This window comes from Myotis myotis, unplaced genomic scaffold, assembly GCF_014108235.1.
Source record: "Myotis myotis isolate mMyoMyo1 unplaced genomic scaffold, mMyoMyo1.p scaffold_m19_p_10, whole genome shotgun sequence".
NCBI lineage: Eukaryota > Metazoa > Chordata > Mammalia > Chiroptera > Vespertilionidae > Myotis > Myotis myotis.
This window is the reverse complement of record NW_023416314.1, coordinates 78,767,833-78,787,364: the sequence shown is the minus strand read 5'-3', so window position 1 is coordinate 78,787,364 and position 19,532 is coordinate 78,767,833. Positions and strand designations below refer to the sequence as shown.

Sequence of the window (19,532 nt, the reverse complement as noted above, 5' to 3'; positions counted from 1 at the left end):
TCGGGCCTGTGCCACTGGTTCCCTTGTCTTGAGGCCTGAGCTGGGCCCCAGGGAACAAGAATGAGTCCGCTCTCTCCCTAAGGTTAGGGAGCCCGGCAGCGGGATCTTTACACCCATGTCTTCAAGCAGGCTGCAGGCTGAGCTGCTCTAAGGACTATTGATGTAAGAAACGTCCCAACCTGCGGAGAATTTGTAGTGGGGTGGGAGCGCCCAGGGTCTCTGCCCTGGCTTTACGGATTGGAAAACCATGACTTCCAGGCTGCGGAGGGGAATCTAGAGGCAGAAAAGGGCTCTAGAAAGCAACCCTCATAACTGGGGTACAGGTGTTGGGGTGGAGGGGAGAGGGGTCAGGACTGACTGGAGGGAGTGTCCCAGGTTTGGAGGAAGGATAGGGGGAATATTTTGGGAGGGGAGGAGAGGACAGCTCAGATCATGTGTGTCAGAGCAGAGCCCTGCATGGCTCCGGTGCTGTGAGTGGCTGTGAGTCTGTGTATTCTTCTAAATTCTCCCATCGGCCGCCAGGCCTGGTCCTTCTCGAACCCTGCCCACTGTACTCACTGTTGGGAACTTAGTCCAAGTTCCTCCTTTATTCTCTGCTTACTAGTTACAGGTCAGTTCTCGGGGGTGGGGCAGGCGGAGAAGCCGTGAGAGGTTGTGGGTGTATAAGAATGAGTTTTCGCCGAAACCGGTTTGGCTCAGTGGATAGAGCGTCGGCCTGCGGACTGAAAGGTCCCAGGTTCGATTCCGGTCAAGGGCATGTACCTTGGTTGCGGGCACATCCCCAGTAGGAGGTGTGCAGGAGGCAGCTGATCGATGTCTCTCTCATCGATGTTTCTAACTCTCTATCTCTCTCCCTTCCTCTCTGTAAAAAATCAATAAAATATATTTAAAAAAAAAAAAAAAAAAAGAATGAGTCTTCATTGCCGAAGCCATGGCCACAGGGCCATCGACAAGAACAGTCCTCACAGCAAAGTCCATACAGGCAGGCGGCCGGCCCCCGGCTGGCGAACACGTATCTTCCTCACAGAGTAGCATTAGTCCCTGTACCCACAGTCCTTATCTGAGCAGCCGCACGCTGCCCACGCTCACCGCCTTCCATGGAGCGGTACCTGAGCTCTGGCTCAGCAGCTTCTCCGTCTCTCTTGCCCAGCTGCTCTCTCCAGCAAGCTTCTTTACACACCCCACCCGACAAGCTGGTCAGTAACCTACTTTTTACCCTATTTAGACAAAGAAGGCTTCCTGCCAATAGTTACCTCAATTATATTGGCTACTGAAGGGCACACTGTACCGTGTCCTTGCCTCTGCTTGGTATCGGCCTGATTATGGTTCTCAGGCTCAGAGTCCTTGAAAATCCGGTTTAGGCACATACCCAGAGCGGCCTGTGGCCACGCGGGTGTATGGATAACAAGGCCTCTGTGCTCCCACCGGCCTTGACTGTCTGGGCACCTGGCATGGTTCCCACATGTGCCTGAAGGTGGAGCTGGGGATGTGGGTCTTCAGAAAGGCTGTCTGTACAGCGCTCTGTCCCACCCGCTCCGAAACAACTTCAGCCCCTGCTGGGCCTCAGCGGGGGCTGGGCCCTCACGCGTGGTCCGTCTCCCCCCAACACACACACACACACAACTCCCTGGATTCCAACCATTGGGACCCGGCATGGAGCCCTTCACATCCCAGCCAGTGCCCTCTGCGCGCCCTTCCTTCGCTTCCTCTGCGCACATTCCTGCCTGTTCCGACAGGGGGCGCTCGCACACCCTTCTGTGCACATGCCGTTCCCCGCCCCCAGCCTGCCCTCTGCACCCTCTCCGGTCCCTGGTGAACTCAGGCCCCTTCTGGAATGCCTTCTCTGGGAGTGTCTACCAGCTCCTCTCTCGGCCCCACTTCTTTTCCTGTCCCCCCACCAGGAACCAGAGCGTGTGAACCCCCCAGCACAGGGCCTGGCACTTTCCGTGAAAGGGCTTTGAGGCTGGGGAGCGGCCCAGCGCTGGGAGCTGAGTGGACGGGTCGCTCGTCCTCCGTAGGAATCGCTGTCAAGGGAGTGGGGTCGGGATGGGCGAACCAGACCCGCGTCCCTCTCCTCCCCTGGCCGCAGGGCCGGGCGGCGCCTGCAGGCTGAGCTCACCCGCGAAGGTGACGCCAGGCTCCGATCGCCTCCCCGGAGCACCAGCGCGGCCGCTGCGGCAGCCTAGGCCGCCCGCCCGCTCCCCATTCTCCAGCCGGAGCTGCAGGAGCGGGAGGCGCCGGGCCAGCCTGGCCTTCGGGTCTGGGGGCAGGGTTGGTATACGCAGCCTCCAGTGCCAGAGGGAGGGCGTGGGCCAGACCCTGGCTGGGGAGGCATGCGGGGGTCTGGGGTGCAAAGTGGTTAAGCGGGAGGTCTCCGTGAATCTGGATTGCCATCTTTGGATCCGATCGCCACTTGAAGTGATTCTGACTCACCTCACACACCTGGGATGGAAGGCTGCTCTAGGCCCCTAAGACAGGACGCCAGACAAGTGACCATCCAGCTGCTCCTTGGTTTCTCCCACTAACAGGGAGCTCACTACTTATTACTAAGAAAGTTCTTGAATTGACATCCCCTTAGGCCTCGCTTATTTTTTCATTCAACAGATGTTCACTTAGCACCCACTATGTGGCAGAGACTGGTCACTGGTCTAGATAATGAGGATTTTACAGGGATAAAGCCCAAGCCCCAAGCCTCTTGGCTCATGTTCTAGGATTCTTCTGAGCTTGTGGATCACTTCCCCTGGAAGCCCTCCTAGCTCTGTCCTCTGGGTTAAAGCCGCCTTCTGTGCTCTACCTAGTAGCTCCCCAGGCTTCCTCCCCATCAGCACCCACCCCACCTTCACTTCAATAAGCTGGAGAAGGGGACTCGTCCCCCTCCCCATGTGGGAGTCTGTGCTTGTTTCTCAAATTTCTACCTTTGCTATAAAAAAATGAAAAATAAACTGGAGAAGGTGGAGCCCCTTCTGGTTTGGGCTTGACCAAGGCGTTTGGTGACGACTAATGCACCAACACCCAGTGAAAGCTGAACCCTGAGCCTGAAACGGCACCCCCACCTCCCCAGCATCCAGCTCTGCTCTCTAGAGCAGCGGTTCTCAACCTTCCTGATGCCGCGACCCTTTAATACAGCTCCTCATGTTGTGGGGACCCCCAACCATAAAATTATTTTCGTTGCTACTTCATAACTGTAATTTTGCTACTGTTATGAATCATAATGTAAATATCTGATATGCAGGATATATTTTCATTGTTACAAATTGAACATAATTAAAGCATAGTGATTCATCACAAAAACAATATATAATTCTATATGTGTTTTCCAATGGTCTTAGGCAACCCCTGTGAAAGGGTCGTTCGACCCCCAGCCCACAGTTGAGAACCGCTGCTCTAGAGGCAAGTGGGTACTAGGGTACTAGGGTGGCTCCTCTGGGGCTGTGCTGGTCCATGTAAACCTGGCTCCTGCCCCTTGGCACAGCCCCTGAGCAGGAGGACCGAGGACACGTGGTGCAGGAAGCCAGGACACCAGTAGCTACTTGTCTGAGGTTAAGCCCAGAGTCAGAAGGTTTGGGGCTCCCACCCACGAAGAAGGCTGTAGGCATGTATTTCAGCACAGGTATCGGGGGCAGTAACAACACTGCATATTTCACTCATAAGCCAAGGACAGATGGCCTGTTCCTGGGAGCTTCTTTCGTGGGTTGAGGGGAAGGAACAGCCCTCTGGCCTTGGGGAGCAGCCCTTCCCCAGAGGGATACCTCTGTGACCCTGACCTTGCTGTCCACCCTTGTTCTTCCTTTTGTCCAGATTCCCCCATCTCTTCTCAAAGCTGGTTCCTGCTCATCCTTCAACTCTCGCTCAAACGTCACCTTCCTTGTCCACCTGCCTAAAGGGGTCTCCTCCTCTGGTCCGCTCTGTCCCACCACCACCTCACTTTCTCCAGAACACTTACCTGCTGCCGGTCACTGGGATTGTTGCCTGCGTCTCCCACGGGAATGTAAGCTCCAGGAAGGCAGAAACCTTATTTGTACTCGCTTTGCCTTGCAAGGAGGGTATTTGTTGAAAGAATGCAGTTCTGTTCCAGGTCATATAAAGAATTGAAACTAGATTAATAAATTTGAATTTTAACAGTGAAAAAAAATTTTTGAAACTAGAAGACAGGAAGATCCGCCCCTGTTCTGCTACTAATTTTTTAATTTCTTTCTGTGAACCTTTTACACAAAGGATTGGAGTCAGCTTTTAAACATACAGTGAGCCAGGCTGCAGTGCCTCAGTTGGTTGAGCATCATCCTATGTACCAGGGGTTGCCAGTTTGATTCCTGGTCAGGGCACATACCTGGGTTTCAGGTTCAATCCCCGGTCGGGTCACATAAGGGAGGCAACCTTCCTCTCTCTCTAGAATCAATGGGAAGAAAAGAAAATTCTTCAAAAAGAAAAAAAAGAATAACAGGTAAAAGGCCATAGAGTAAGAAAGATTCATAGAACCCAACATTACCACCAAAGTTGTGCCTCCTATGGCTTTGAGCTTCCTGGGAGCCAAAGAAAAAGGGAACAGAATTTGTTACATGATTTACCTTGCCCAAAAGGAAAAGCATCCTCATTTCTCAGGAAAAGCAAACATTTTGCTGGCAGTTTATAAGCAGTTTCTCACACAGGGATGTGTGGTGGCTGTCGACAGCAGCTTTCCTAACTAAAGGCCTTGTCCACGGGGCATTGCTACATCAGCAGTGAGCAGGATGCCAAGCACAGCTGCAGCTCTGCAGGGCAGAGCAAGGCGTTTTCTGGGGCTCTGGCTAGACTCAGGCTTGAGGCCTAGAACCACATAATTCCCTTCAGAGCAGTATGGCTTCCAGCTTTTTGGATTACATGACTAATAATTTTATTTTTAAACTGGATGTTTTCAACACAATCCATAAAATATTCTTGCAAAAAAAAAAAAAAAAAAAAAAAAGGGCCCTGACTGGTTTGGCTCAGTGGATAGAGCATTGGCCTGCAGACTGAAGGGTCCCAGGTTCGATTCCGGTCAATGGCATGTACCTTGGTTGCGGGCACATCCCCAATAGAGGGTGTGCAGGAGGCAGCTGATTGATATTTCTCTCTCATTGATGTTTCTAACTCTCTATCCCTCTCCCTTCCTCTCTGTAAAAAATCAATAAAATATATTTAAAAAAAAAAAAGGAAACAGCCTGGCCGGCGTGGCTCAGAGGTGGAGTGTTGACCTATGAACCAGGAGGTCACGGTTCGGTTCCCCACCAGGGCACATGCCCAGGTTGTGGGCTCCATCCCCAGTGTGGGGTGTGCAGGAGGCAGCTGATCAATTAGTCTCTCTCATCATTGATGTTTCTATCTCTCTTCCTCTCTGAAATTAATTAAAATATATATATTTTTAAAAGAAAACAAAATTGAATCAAGCTTCTAGATCTACTCACCTATTTACAAGAAATGCAGAGGGGCCAGAAGAACATGTTACACCACACCACAGGGATCTGATCAGCAAAATCCACATGTGCAAAGTTCCAAGGGCAAACAACCCAGAGTCTTCAAATAAATTACAGGGGAAAGAACGGTGGGGAGAGGAAATCTATAGAACATGATAGAGTCTTAAGAGACATAGAAGGAAAGAAAATGTGTGCATTCTGTTTATTTTTTTAATGTTTAAAAAATATATTTTATTGATTTTTTACAGAGAGGAAGGGAAAGGGATAGAGAGTTAGAAACATCGATCAGCTGCCTCCTGCACACTCCCTACTGGGGATGTGCCTGCAACCAAGGTACATGCCCTTGACTGGAATCAAACCTGGGACCCTTGAGTCTGCAGGCCGACGCTCTATCCACTGAGCCAAACCGGTTAGGGCTATTCACTCTGTTTAGATCCCAACTAAACAAATCAACTGCAAAAACATTTAAAATTGAGATAAGGTGTGAAATGGTAATGTGATTATGTTAAAATAACTCATTTACAGGTGAGTTTATATGGGGTTTGTGATTTGCTTCAGAATAATGCAGGGCATGGGGGGTTGGGAAGCAAAAGTGACTAGGAGTTAGTAACAAAGGAATTTCATTAAACTGGTCTTACTACTTCTTTAGTTTTTTTTTTAATCCTCACTGGAGGATATGCTTATTGATTTTTAGAGAGAGGGGAAGGACGGGGGGGTAGGAAAGAAAGAGAGAGAGAAACATCAATGTGAGAGAGAACAGAATAGCAATCGGTCGCCTTCCATATGTGCTTCAACCAGGGACCAGGGATTGAACCTGCAACCTAGGTATGTGCCCTGACCGGGAATCGAACAGAAACCTTTCTGTATACAGGACGACGCTCCAATCAACTGAGCCATACTAGCCAGAGATACTTTTTATATGTTTGGAATTTTTCATAATAAAACATTTTTTTAAATTGTATATATTGATATAAGGTTAGCCAACTTTTCCCAAATAAGATTACAGCAAAGTAGCTACCATTCACCAGCACCATCATTTCCTAAGCAAATCCTATATAATAAAACACTAATATGCAAATTGTCCCCTTGACTGAGAGTTCGACCAGGGGGTGGGGCTGGCCGGCCAACCTCCCCGAGTCCCCCACCCCCACCCCGCCACCCGTGCATGAATTTGTGGACCAGGCCTCTAGCAGTCTTTATAACATCAAGGATGCAGAAAGGGCTTATCTCTGAATAAAAGCCAGTCTGTGAGCCCCAGCTTCAAACAATCCTTCCCAAACCTCCTTTTTTGAAAAACTGAGATCATAGCTAATGGACAGGCCATTTCAGGCTGCACTTGTCTCCTCTGTGCCAATATTTCTCTCTCAGAGACTCCGTGTTTAACCAGAAAGGGCCTCAGAGGTGTAGCATAACCTCTTGTTATTACAAATGAAAAAACTGAGGCCAAGAGAGGAAAGTGACTTGCTGGAAGTAACATAGTGTGACTTAATGGCAGAACCTAGAGAAGAACGCAGGGCTTTTTATTGCTGTTCCATGGTTTGCTCCACCCAGTGTTTTACCTACTCTGGATCAATGCATATTGTTTTTGTCTTAATTTAAGTTGGTGCCTGGAAAGATAGCTGTGTAGTCGTGCTGCCAGACCACCAGGCTTTAAATCTTGACCTTGCTAATTGCTGGTTGTGTGACCTTGGGTAGGTTTACCCAGCTCCTCAGGCCTCAGCTTCCTCATCTGTAAAATGGGTAGATGCTGTATGGTGGTTCTCACCTTCTAAGATTGCTGTGAAGATTGAGCTAATGCCTTTGCAGTGCCTGCTGCATAGAAAGGGCTTGGTGTCGGGCAGTTGCCTGTATTCTTACCTCCTATGGGAAGATGAGTTCCACAGGTTTGTTGTGGAAAGCAGGAATGACAGAGCGGGAATGGGCCTCCTGAGATCATCTACAGGAAATCCTTTTACAGAAAGAGAAAATGAGTCCCTGGGGGCTATGTGAACTGCTGAGGGTCCCAGGAAGCAGTTGGTGGCAGAAGAGGAAGTAAACTTCAAAGCCCCCCCCCCCCCAACACACACACACACACACACACACACACACAGACACCCCTTTCTGGGCTTCCCTCTGGGGTGGGGGAGGGGGTCAGGTCCACCTCATAGAGCCCTAGGCTAATGTCAATGCCAGTCAATTAAAGACACATGGCGAGTGCACAGAGCTTTACAGTTTACAACGATCTTTTGCAAACTTGGTCCAGTGGGAGCCTTACTCCAGCTGTAGATAGTGAATCCTGGAATGAATACAGGGTGGGGCAAAGTAGGTGTTAGGGTCGCTGAAGGAAGAACACACTCGGCCAAAAGGGGTAAAGAATTATGAGTTTATTAGGTCATCTGGAGACCAGATGGGCTGAGCCCCCAAATGGCGCCAGCATCCAGGGACTGGGGAGTCAGAGGTTTTAAAGGACTCCAGGTGGGCTTCTTCGGGGCAGAGAATTCTCTTGGGCGGGTCCTGAGGGGAAGGATAATGGTCTTAGCAGCTGGAATGTGGTCGAAGCAAAAAGGGACTGTTGTGAAGTGGCTAAAGGTCGGTGCGCAGGGGAGGGGGATGCACTCAATTGACTCATTATTTGATCAGACCTAACAGTAGGTTTACAGTTGTAAATACACGAAACCCAGAGTTTATCCTTTTCAAAAAATATATTTTTTATTTATTTCAGAGAGGAAGGGAGAGGGGAAAACATTAATAATGAGAATCATTGATCCGCTGCCTCTTGCAGGACCCCCTGGGGATGGAGGCCACAACCTGGGCATGTGCCATGACCAGGAATCGAACCGTGACCTCCTGGTTCATCGGTTGACGCTCAACCACTGAGCCATGCCAGCAGGACCGGAGTTTATTCTTGTATTATTTTTTATTAATTATTGTATTACTTTCCAGATGAACGACTGTAAATCTACTTTTGCCCCACCCTGTATTTCATTTCACAGAAGGAAACCAAGGCCCCCAGGGTGGGCTGGTACCCAGGCCTGATAAGTGGAGGCTCAGAAATGCCTTGACTCCTCTGGAAGGTGAGGGCTGTCCTCTTCAAAAGGGGGAAGTCAGGTTCCTGTAAAATGGCCGACGCCCTCTCTGCCTTTGGAAAAGTCCTTCAACTACAAAGAAGTTAACTATTAACTCCAAGTAGGGCAGAAAGGCAGGCGGTTGCTATGGCAACATCTTCGGCAGCCTATCTGTCTTCCTCCGGCTTCCAGCAGGCTCCTGGTGGGGGAGGGGAAGGCCTAACGCGAGCCCAGCCACTGCCAGCGGCCAATCTCCTGCTGGGTGTCAGTGGCCAGAGGACGGCGGCAGCCAATGAGAGGCCTGGAGCTGGAGTCATCGGCCTCAAGCCAGGTTGGAAGAACAAGGAGGCCGGCACACGTGACCGTTTCCATGGTGACCTCCCTTAGCAACTCAGGCTGGTCCTGTTTATGAGGACTGGAAAATTCCACCCAGCCTTCAGCCTGATTTTGTTACCTTCTCCGCCTCCTTCCTGCTTGAGGGGCCCAGGATGAAGTCAGGGCCGGTGCTTAACCCTTTCCTAGCGGTGCCTGGCCCCAGGGAGCGGGAGCATGCTCTGTCTGCACCGTGCGTGGTACTGGAGGGGGAGGAAGGCAGTCCATGTTGGTAGTGACGGCATTTATAGCGCAAATCTGAGCCCCGCACTGTACCAAGCGCCTGGTAGCCTCACACCCCTGACAGGAGGGTGGGGCATAGAACATTCCTATTTCACTGAGGAGTAAGCGTGGTTCAGAGAGGTCAGGGAACTTGCCTGTGTCACAGAGCATGTTGAGGCAGCAGGCTTGGAGGCGGGTGCGGCACTCCCAGGCCATTCTCTCCTTGATGGCTCTAATGCTTGCGGTGAACAGGACCAGATGAGGTGGGGGAGGGGTGCAGAGGGGGGCGAGAGCCATGGTTTTCAGGGGAGCTGAAGGGAGGCTTCACCAAACAAGGAGGGTGACTTTGAGGCTGAGGGGAAGGATATGGAGCTGAGGGCTGGTGGGTAAGGCCAGACCGGCCCAGTCCTTGTTTCATCCTGTAGAACTGGCTGTGCTGGGCAGGGAGGGAGTCAGGCCTACAGACATGGCTGCTGGCAGAGCCAAGAACCAGCAGCTGGAACCGGGGGTGAGGCCAGGAGCAATTCCCCGGGCTGGGTAAGCATGTGCAGCGCTACTCTGACCTGAGGCGGGGCAGCAGGAAGACCCCAACTCTGTTTTCAAGGATGCTAAATGACAATAACAAAGAACAGAAGTCATATGCCATAGCTTAAGGTCACAACAGATGAGTCACTGAGTGAAGGGTGTGGTCACAGCAGTGCTGTTGAGGTCACTGGACCACAAAGGCCACAGGCGTCTGCAGGAAGGACTGGCCGTTGAGCAGCCTCCTGCTGGAGGAAAGGGCTCTGACCTGGTTCGTGACGGGTAGGCTCAGGAACCAGTTCCCCATATCCTGTGAACTAGGGATCTGACAGCAAGCAGGGCTAGAAAGAGGGGACAGAGGGACAGGACTGGTTGAGCTTTATGGCCCTGGCTCAGGGTGGGACAGCAAGTGAAAAGCATCTGGGACAATGCGGAAGGGTCACTCAGTGTGACTTCGATGGTCTGTAGCCCACTGGTCTCTGTCTAGGCCAGAAGGTCTCAGCTGAAGTCTTTGCTGAAGCAGAACAGCCATGGAAATTTCCACCCAGGTTCTTTCCCCAGCGCTGTTCTCAGCTCCACCTTCCTCCCAGGCCCTGATGAGTCCAAAGTTCTTTTGCTTGTGTGGGCCGCAGCAGGCTGGAGAGGCGAGGGCTCCCCCAGGGACCGTGACAGCCACAGAGGTGGTCAGAGCTTCAGGCACTCAGGCACTGTGCCATCTGGAAACTGGAATTGTCACCCCAACTGACAGGCCCCAGGATTCCTGCTCCCAGGAAGGCAAAGGGAGGAAGGGCAGCTCCCACCATGTTGTCAGGATTCTGAAGCCAGGCCAGTTCCTGTGCCTGTGCCTCCCAGAGCACAAGGCCTCGGGCCCAGAACTAGCCCAGAGGCACCTAAACGGGGAGTGCACCACGTCTGCTCAGTTCTCTTGGGGGGAGCATTTTGTATATTTATTTCCCACAGCTCCCAAGTGGAAGAAGTGACTTTGTGTGAGAGGGGAGCTGGGAAGACACCAGGAGCTCTCCCCCTCCCCACCCCCACCTCTCCTTGCCCAGGATCTCAGCTCTGCCCACCTCCAGTTAGGTTCTCCCACCACAGCAACAGCTGGGGTGGGGGCCAGATGGAGCCCTGGCCTTAGGGCAATAAAGTGAGGTTACCAAACAAGACAAAATGACATGGCTATGGTGTCTGCATCCTTGTCCACAGCTGGAGGGAGGGGGGGGGATCGCCCTCAATGAGGTTGATATAGGTCACCTCTCTCATCTCTGGGCATGAGTGAGCCTGAGGTTTCTCTGTCCACTTTCAGGCTCCAGCAGTGGCACCTCATCCTCCCACCAACCTGGCTGCAAACCCCACATTCCCACTGGCCTTCAGAGGAGCCAGGAGACATGTTAACAACACAGCATCGTCCAGGAAAATAGAGGCTGTGCTGAGACAGAGGTGAGATAACTAAGGGGTGATGATGCCAGGGGACCGGATATGCTGGTCCGAGAGGCCCTTGGAGGGGAGTGCAGTCTAGGCTGAGAGAACGAGTCTCATCTGAAGAGTAGGGGGTATATTCCAAGCAGATGTGTCATCAAGAGTAAAGAACATGATTCTGGAAACGCCAGGGGTGCCACAGAGGCCAGTGTGGGAAGCTCAGAGAGCCTCAGGCAGGTTTTCTATACCTGTGTTCTGTCCCTTGTCCCATGGCCACTACCCACCCCAATCCAGGCCTCCATGACCTCTGGCCTGCCTGGGCTGCAAGAATGGACACACCAGTGCCCTCCCCTCTCCCACCTTCCCCCCCTCAGCCACCTTGCAAAGAGCAGACACGGCATTTCCCAAAGCCAGGCCCCCTCCCAGCTCAGGAGTCATCCTCTGCCCAAAGAGTCCAGTTCAAGCCCCTCTCCAGGTAATTCAGGCCCTGGCAGACCTCACTTTAGTCTTCCCTTCCTGCGTCCCCTACTCTCTAGTGGGTTCCCAGCACGTGATGAGCTTTAAGGTCCATTCCACCTCAGCCACTGTACAGGTCTACTGTGACCTTAGCCCCAGGAAGGACCCATAATGCTATGGGCTTCTGTTTTTACCTGGCATATGTTGAGAAATACACCACTGGCAAAGTTCCTGGAACTGGGTGACCTCTGCCCCCTTGTTCTACAGGACTTGTTTCTGTGGGGATGTGGGCCACAGTTGTGTTGAGAAAGAATGAACACATACGGAAGATGTGAAATGTTTAATGAGCTTCCTGCTGTGTGTGCAACGCGTATGTGATGCTGACACAAACATCTGCCAGGACCTCAAAGGGGGTGATTGAACAGATCACAGGTGGGGATACAAGAAGGTCAACATGATTCACTGGGGAGCCTCCCTATTCCTTCAGGTTATTTCTGAAGGTCCACTCAGCAGGCCTCAGAGGGTGAGTAACTAGAGGCCCCAGCACAAGTGAGGGCTGGACACTGCCTCCCCTCCGTGAGTCACACAGCGGAATGACAGCAAGGCCCAGCCTTCCCCTCGCTCCCCTCCCCTCGGGGTGAATGCCCAACTGGAGCTCCATGGAGCCCTGAGGCGGCCTTCGGGTCTTCTCTCCTGCCTTCGCGGATCACAGTCTGTCTAGAAGTTCTTCAGAGAGGAGCAGTTCCCCCTTTCTTACTCAGTACCAGCTCCACGCAGTCACGCCATCCTGATGGGCAGTGCGTTCATATCAAATCTAACTCACCTTGTTCCTGTAGAGTCACCTCAAATTGTGCCTCATCACTTCCTTCTTCCTTACGAGCAATACTCAGCACCATTCTCCAGGACTTAAACACCACAACAACCTGCTGAAACCTCCCTTACCACTGGGCTTACCGAGACAAGTGTCTCTAGGACATCCCAGGAGGGGGGACCCTGGTTCCCTCACAGCCCCTTCTGCGCTGGCTTTTGGGTCGCTCCGTCACGCTGCACCTACTGACATCAATCACCAGGCTCTCTTCACTGTTCTTCTTGGGTGTTTAATCTCAAGACTGTGCGCCCAGCACTAGTGATACCAAGACAGACCTCCTAGGCCTCCGGTTCCTCATCCCTCTAAGGCAGCGGTTCTCAACCTGTGGGTCGCGACCATCGGAAAACACATATAGCAGATCAGATATTTACATGACGATTCATAACAGTAGCAAAATGACAGTGATGAAGTAGCAACGAAAATAATTTTATGGTTGGGGTCCCCACAACATGAGGAGCTGTGTGAAAGGGTCGCGGCATCAGGAAGGTTGAGAACCGCTGCAGGGTAACAGCAGCGTCCCCTCACAGGGGGTTGGGAGGACTGAGAAGAGATCATGCACAGCGCTCTTTACATGTCACAGAACAGAAAGCTGTATGCTGGTTTACGGTCCTGCAGACACACCAGGGCAACGGAGGGGCCGAGGAAAGCCCGTGCACTCTGTTCTCTACTCGGGGGAGGAGGTCAGCAAAAGTCTCTACTGTGATGGGGCTAAAGCTGCTCCTCGGAGAGCCATGCTCTGGCCACTGCTGCCACTCTCCTCCCACAGCTCACGGTGCTACAGCTGCACTGCCACACCCAGGCCTTCTAGAAAGATCCACAGAGCAGGCTGCAGGGCCAGCGCCAGACACTTTCTGTGGGGAATAAACGAAAGAAGGGAACTAGCAGCCTGGAGCTCTGGGGCTGTGGGTGGGGAACTGCTCTTGCAAGATACCGTTGTCCCCTCCCCAGAAGTGGATCCTGTCACACAGAACCCTTCTTCTGAGTCTTAGGGGAGGTGCATTTAGAAGATGGATGCTTTTCTCAGGAAGATAAGAGGAAAATGTTTCCCTTATTCTTCTACCTAGTGCTGCCCGGTGTCTGTGTGGGAGAGGCCAGGGCTGCCTCTTCCTGGCAGCATTTTGGGGGAAGACCAGGGTTACAGCCACTTCTAGCCCCCCTCCTTCTTTTTCTGTTTCATGTGATTTATTTTGCTGGAGGGTACATTTGATTTTTTCTTCTTTCCAGATTCAGCTTTTAGAATGACTATTTTCACACATCAGTGTTTGTGTTCATGGTTAAAGGTTATTTTTAAGGGTGGAATTTCTAACACTGTACATTTCGATCATATTTAGGAATCCTTAACTTTTATCCCCTGGGGTAGAACAAGAAACAACGTCAAGAATTATTTCTGGACTCTTCCCAGCCCAACAGGCCCTAGCGTGTGTCAGTGTTTCAGCCAGTGAGGCAGTGAACTGTTGACTCCTGACATGGGTAAGTAAAATGGAATCTCTTTAACTTTTTTGTTATTAAAAGACGAAACTTCCAGGTCATTGTGAACGATATATTCTTGAGGTCAGGTATTCCTCGGCCGACAAAAGGTAACTTCTTACTTTCTATATCATCTCCCAGTGCTTCTGTGTAGTGGTTAGTCCCCCTCACCCTCTACTTCCTACGCAGCACTCAGAGGATTATACTGCCCTCCATCCCTCCCACCCCAGACCTGTTTTCCATAGCACTTTGTATATATCTTTGTTGTAGATATCACACATACAATGATCACATTGCACTGTGATTGGCTTACATATCTAGCTCACTGGACTATAAATTATTTGGGATTAAGGATGTTTCTCCTTTAGCCACTTCTAATTGCTGTTGATCTCTCTTCCGCATAATGGAGCTGTGAGCTGAGTCATCCCTGGGTTTTTTCCTGCCGCCGGATCTGGCTGCTCTGCAGAGGAGGAGCTGAACGTTTTGTGGTCATTGTTCCAGAGATCAGCTCTGGAAGGTGGGCGGCAGGAGGGGGCTGGGAACGCCGAATTCCTAGTCTTCAGAAAACAAGCAAGTTGTTTCTTTGGGACACCCATTGCCTTTTGAGACATGCATTTCTAGAACAGTCTCTGGTAAAGCAGGATCAGAAAAAAACCCCACAAGGATGAGATTAAAAGCAAACAAGAGGCCTGGAGGGGATCCAGGTGTAGCTGCAGCCTCACCCCTCTGGCCTCTGGACCCCAGACCCAAATACGAAGGGCCTCAGAAGCTTCTCTCTGGAGTAAGCCTGACTGAAGAGGGAAGGATCGGGCATTTTCTGGAGGTTTCTGGCCTTGGGGTGAGTCTGGGGGATGAGGTAGGGCCTTGCTGACAGGAGGCCCTGGAGCCCTCATTCTAAAATCTTGCTACTTTAGCCCTTTTCAGGGCCCTACCGCCTTGAAGCCAAAACCAGGATCTGAAGTCCCCCATGTTCTCCTCCCATCGCTTTGTTTACCGCATTTTATAGAATCAGCATCATCACTTCCGTCATCTAACCTCCTCGTTCTACACCTAAGAAAATTGCTGAGAAGGTATTTGGGCTAGTGCCCAAGGTCACACTGGCCTTCCTCCCTGGGGTGACTGCCAGAATCCAAGGACCTCCTATTTTTAGCCTCGGCTTTTGGGGGTGGGGGCAGGGAACAGGAGACGCCAGCCAAAATGGATTTGCCCTCTAAATTTGTATCTTCAGGCTCCAATGAAGACCAGGTTTTCAGGCTGAGGAGGACATGAAGTACCAGCGGGGAGAGCAGCGGCCATCAACCCGACACTGAAGTTAACAGGGACACGGGTGCAGGCAAGGGGGAAAAGCCTTGAGAAATGCAGTTTTATGCTAAAGATCTTCTTAGATCAGAGTTGAGGGAAGGCACATATTAATCTCATCAAAGAACATGGTGATTTTACCATCTTGTTTAAATCACTATATAAAGGAGAGGAGGGTGGGAATCAGAATATTTCAGAGACTTTTGTGAAGCAAAAGCTAGGAGAGATGAAGGCAATCAGTGTTTGAGCCCGAACAGTAAAAACAGGAGTTAGTGTCCATAATCATCTCTCAGATGTTTTCATTTACCAACCAGAAAAATTAGAATTTTCTCTCTGGCCCTGGCAAGCCATCTCTTAGCGCAGTGCTGAGCTGCATTCAAATCCTCTGTTCCTTTTCCCAAACCCCAGGAGAATTAATCAAATAATATACAGCATTTTCACAATATAAGAAAAACGCTATAGTCTGTAAAGGGGAGGGGACTAGTGTAGGGACAGTCTGACAATTATTTGAAGCTCTTTCGGGCTCCTGACATTCACCTCCTGGCTCCAGGGTGGGACCAGACCGCCGATCCCGAGGGGCCCGCGCCCTCCCGGGCTGACAGCGGCGCCATGAAGTCCAAGTTCTGGGATTCGAGAATAGGTTCCGGTACTAAGTAGCTGTGTCTGGTTTTAGGGAAATCACGAACTCCCCGGGCTGCCGCATCCCCATTGGTAAAATGGGGTGACCGTTTTCCTCCTTCCGGCCCCAGCGCAGACATCCGCCCGCATCTCAGTGGCACCCCCTGAAGGGAAGGGGAGAAGCTGAGGAAGGTTAGACCCGGCCCCGCTTGACTGGGTGCGGGCGGGGTCCCCGGAGGCAGCGCCCCCACTGCCAGCCCCAGGCGGCGCCCACCTCCACAGCCGCCGTCAGTCAGACAGGAGCCGAAGGGCTTTAATACACAGCTCCTCCGCGAGCTGCCATTCTAACCTGTATCGGGCACTAACCTCCATCTTCCCCTCTTGGAACGTCCTGCCTGACCTGGCGCTTTATAGACATTAAATCTGTGGATGGCTCTGACAAAGGAAGGAAAAGCAGGCCTGGGCTGAGAGCGGACGGCGGGGGAGGGGAGAGCAGCCCGCGTGCAGGGGAGGGGGGAGGGGCGGCCAGGAAGCCGGCCGGAGCCGCGCCCCTCCCCCAACGCCGCTTCCCGGGGCGCGCCTGCGCAGTGGCGCGCTGCGCCAACCGCCGGCTCCCGGAGGCGGCTGGAACCGGCTGGAACCGGCTGGAACCGGTGACGCCCGCCCGGAAGCCAACACCTCACAAAGGCAGGCGGCGGCTCACTGCCCGCGTATCCCTGCGCCGGGCGGCGTGGGTGGGTGCCGCGCCCCTCCCCCAGCCTGGTCCCGGGCCGCGCCGGGCCGCCGCAGGGTGGGGAGCCTGAACTACGGGGAGCGGGGCCCCCCCCTTCACCCTGGTTTTGCCTTCTCTGTGCAGCCCCGTTGGCTGCGTGGAAACTGCGGGGAGCCTCCGGTGCCGTTGTTCCCACTCCCTCAGGCCTCGTTGGGGAGGCCGGGCTCGTTGCTGCCTGGGCCCCGGGTTTGCAGGTTCCATGTCGGGAGCCTAACCCCGCTTTCCCTGTGGGGAGAGACTGAGGGGGCGGCCAAGAGAAAACCAGACTGAGGGAGAAAAGGCTTTGTGTGAGTGAGTGCTTTCCTCACAGCTCCAAGCCCGAAGGTGTTAGAAGGCAGCCAAACCGGAAAGGGTAGCGTCTGTACAACACGGGCCAGAAAAGCGACCCCTGAGCTCTGACAGGCCCGCCTGCCCGGCCGCCCCAGGTCGCTGTCTCCGGAGGCAAAACCCTCGCGGTTCGGGCACTTTACTGAGGGCGCGTCCCCCAGCTTGGCCAGCGGGTTTGGGTGTTGATAATGCGAGAAAAGCCTAGGAACACAGAAACCAGGCTTGATGAAAGGCTCAGCGGGCACCCAGAAGCATAGGGTCTAGCCGGCAGGAATGGCAGAAACCGCAGGGCGTTCAGCAAGTAAAACCACAGCGAGCCGAGCCGCAGGGCTGCCGCAGGCTGTAGGCGGCTTCTGAGACGGGCCGACTCCGTTGCGGAGACAACAGTGGATTGTGTCTACCTAAGACACGTTCTGTTAGTGGATTCTCACAGTAGAATTAAGCAGATAATCCAGACCACTGGATTTCTCAAATAAACGGGTAATCAAAACGTGGTGTAACCCCAGAATCCACTCACAGGACGTGAGCAGTTTGTGTGTGTGTGTGTGGGGGGGACCTCACCACTTTGCCACAGCCAAAATGGCTGCGGTCTCTGTTACATAATGAAAATTAAGGCCTTTAGCAAACCCGTATTAACCTGCCTCCAAAAAGCACTAACTGGTACCTACTGAACTTCGAGGAAAGGTATTTTCAAAGCTGCTAAAAGATTCCCCAGCAATGGCTCTGAGGTTTTGTGAGCTGTTTGATGGTGGACTCAAATGTGATTTCCATGGATTTTTGCCTAAATTTTCAGCTCAAATCTACTTGCTAATGAGTCTTAAATATTTCTGGGTATATGGTTTGCAATTATTTTGCATAAACGGTTAGAAAAAACCAGAAAAGCTTGTAAAACAGGTTCTATTTTTAACCTTTCCTAGGAACTACTTTTGCTTCCCTCACAAAGGCTGCGGAGGGTTATTGAATGCCAACAGCGTGAGTTGTCCTTCGCCCATAAATACGCCTCTCCCGGCTCTGCAGCAGGCATTCAGGCAGCGAGCGCAGAGATGACTGCTGAGACCGAGGCACTACTTGAGGAAACCAGATAAGTTTTTCTATTAAAAAGAGATAGAAAATAATATTCTTTAGGAAATGTAAATAGCGAAGGGAGGTACTTACTGAGATACTGCTTAGCATTAATATTTTAACTTTTGTAACAAAGATCTTATTTAAGGGAAAATATGATGAAGACTTACTTAAAAAGTAGTTTCAGAAAGGAAGAGAGAAGAAAAGTACTTCCAGAACATGACGGAGATTAAGAGATGAAACTTCTTTACGAAGTAAAATAATTTTCAAAGAAATGGCTGATAGGACTGCAAAGTCTGAACTCAAAAACGCCTTAACTAAATTGAAGGGCAAACTTTAAAAATGCCATTAAACCGTAGGTGACATAAATAGAACGTAATTGTCATTTAAAGAAAGTTGGAGGTGGTTAAACTATATATTAAATGCCGTATTTAAAAGAGAAAAATTGATTTAAGAGAGGCCTTCAAATTCATGGCGCAGTAAAGATTGTGTCATTTGAAGCCCAGTTGCTCTTACGGCATTATTAGCTTAAGATGGGCAATTGTTAATTTAGAAATCATAGGATAAAATTTTGGAGAAAGATTAGAAATTTGAAGTGGAACACTTGGAAGACAGAAGTGTACAGGAAGGTGAAGAAAAAGACTTAGAGAAGACAGGAAAATAGAAGATACAACATGCATTTTAGAAAGCCGAAGAGAAAATATTTAGGTAAATTAACCAAAGCAACTAAGGGCACAGATACAAATGTAGTAGAAAACCAGAAGATAGAAAACGAGAAGATACAGATTTAATAGAAAAGTAGAAAATAGAAAATGAAGATACAAATTTAGTAGAAAATAGAAGATAGAAAAAGATACAGATTAAGTAGAAAAATAGAAGATAGAAAATCAGAAGATACAGAAAAGTAGAAAAATAGAAGATAGAAAATGAGAAGATACAAGTTTAGTAGAAAAATAGAAGATAGAAAATGAGATACAGATTAAGTAGAAAAATAGAAGATAGAAAATGAGAAGATACAGAAAAGTAGAAAACTAGAAGATAGAAAATGAGAAGATACAAGTTTAGTAGAAAAATAGAAGATAGAAAATGAGATACAGATTAAGTAGAAAAATAGAAGATAGAAAATGAGAAGATACAGAAAAGTAGAAAACTAGAAGATAGAAAATGAGAAGATACAAGTTTAGTAGAAAAATAGAAGATAGAAAATGAGATACAGATTAAGTAGAAAAATAGAAGATAGAAAATGAGAAGATACAGAAAAGTAGAAAACTAGAAGATAGAAAATGAGAAGATACAAGTTTAGTAGAAAAATAGAAGATAGAAAATGAGATACAGATTAAGTAGAAAAATAGAAGATAGAAAATGAGAAGATACAGAAAAGTAGAAAACTAGAAGATAGAAAATGAGAAGATACAAGTTCAGTAGAAAAATAGAAGATAGAAAATGAGATACAGATTAAGTAGAAAAATAGAAGATAGAAAATGAGAAGATACAGACTAAGTAGAAAAATAGAAGATAGAAAATGAGAAGATACAAGTTTAATAGAAAAATAGAAGATAGAAAATGAGATACAGATTAAGTAGAAAAATAGAAGATAGAAAATGAGAAGATACAGACTAAGTAGAAAACTAGAAGATAGAAAATGAGAAGACACAAGT

The 19,532-nt window shown here is 50.2% G+C and overlaps 2 long non-coding RNA genes across 4 annotated transcripts; one reads left to right on the top strand and one right to left on the bottom strand.

Moving 5' to 3' along the window:
• The first annotated feature begins 9,388 nt into the window (after nucleotides 1–9,388).
• On the top strand, nucleotides 9,389–18,711 carry LOC118665309. 3 transcript variants are annotated; one of them, XR_004970615.1, is made up of 5 exons: nucleotides 9,389–9,871; nucleotides 10,893–11,026; nucleotides 13,690–14,866; nucleotides 15,025–15,905; nucleotides 17,730–18,711. It is a non-coding gene; the product is annotated as an uncharacterized LOC118665309 (long non-coding RNA). The 3 variants fall into 3 exon arrangements; XR_004970616.1 differs by lacking the exons at nucleotides 9,389–9,871; nucleotides 10,893–11,026 and having other exon boundaries at nucleotides 12,764–14,634; nucleotides 14,711–14,866; nucleotides 17,730–18,706; XR_004970614.1 differs by lacking the exons at nucleotides 9,389–9,871; nucleotides 10,893–11,026 and having other exon boundaries at nucleotides 12,764–14,866; nucleotides 17,730–18,706.
• LOC118665310 lies at nucleotides 11,787–12,745 on the bottom strand. Its single transcript, XR_004970617.1, has 2 exons — nucleotides 12,416–12,745; nucleotides 11,787–12,248 (listed from the first exon to the last, which is right to left on the bottom strand). It is a non-coding gene; the product is annotated as an uncharacterized LOC118665310 (long non-coding RNA).
• Nucleotides 18,712–19,532: the final 821 nt, after the last annotated feature.